The sequence below is a fragment of the Nannospalax galili genome, unplaced genomic scaffold (assembly GCF_000622305.1).
Source record: "Nannospalax galili isolate Female #2095 unplaced genomic scaffold, S.galili_v1.0 scaffold275, whole genome shotgun sequence".
Classification (NCBI taxonomy): domain Eukaryota; kingdom Metazoa; phylum Chordata; class Mammalia; order Rodentia; family Spalacidae; genus Nannospalax; species Nannospalax galili.
In genome coordinates this window covers 213,545-214,553 of record NW_008335440.1, presented here as the reverse complement: position 1 = coordinate 214,553, position 1,009 = coordinate 213,545, and the positions used below count along the sequence as shown (strand labels likewise).

The window sequence follows — 1,009 nt, the reverse complement described above, 5'->3', positions numbered from 1 at the left end:
CACACACACACACACACAAACACACACACAGAGAGAGAGAGAGAGAGAGAGAGAGAGAGAGAGAGATAGATAGCAAACAAGACCCTAATGCATGATCATATATTCAAACTACATCTCCATGAAAGATCACAGAGAACTTGTGTCATTCCAAATAAACTGTACCTCTGTGTATGAAAAATTAGTGTTGTCACCATACCCCTTCCACTCACTGACCATTCTCTTGACTCTTCCATGCCACTCAAATTCACCTGTACATACACAAGCACACACACATACATACACATACATGCACACACACATAATCCAAACCATGAAGTCTGTTGCCATTCCTTCTTTTTTATTTTACTTATTTTTATTTTTGCAATTTTCACATAAAAATATGGGTTGTTTCACAAATTTGCAAGTAATCCTCACACAGCCATGCTAATTTTATTGTATCATTACAATTTCAGTGTATGTGCTTCCAAAGCCTGCAATTACTACCGTTTTTACTGTCATTTTTGACACATCCCTTCTTTATAACACCAAATATCCTCTATTATAACTATGAAAAGCATCAGAAACTACACTGTTCTCTGAAAAAGTCAAAAAACTTGGCAGCTCCAAATCACCTTAGCATTTCGGAACTACCTTATAGAACTAACCTTAATCATGCCCAAATTACCTCATGATCTGTATATTAATCGTATCAGTGGCCTTCAGGCCTGCCATCCCCCACTGCCAGGCAGGTGCTTAATGAAGAACTATCCCCTATGTGCAGTATTTCCTAAGCAATTCCAATTTCACATTTTTTCAGTCACTACCTTGATGCACCAGACATCATTAATGATCCACAGAAACTGTCTCAGCATTGAAAAACAAATATCCACAAAGAAAATACCTGTACTGTGATGACAGAACAAATTTCGGGACAAATTGGAGGTGGTAAAACACACTGAAGACATCACAGGGAGCACAACTGAGGCTAGCCCTCTATAGTTTTCTGATCTGATTCCTCAGAGCCAAAGAC

At 38.4% G+C, this 1,009-nt stretch overlaps 1 pseudogene; it reads right to left on the bottom strand.

The window, feature by feature from the left end:
- Positions 1-373: 373 nt before the first annotated feature.
- LOC115069857 lies at positions 374-472 on the bottom strand (annotated as a pseudogene).
- Between the last annotated feature and the right edge of the window lie 537 nt (positions 473-1,009).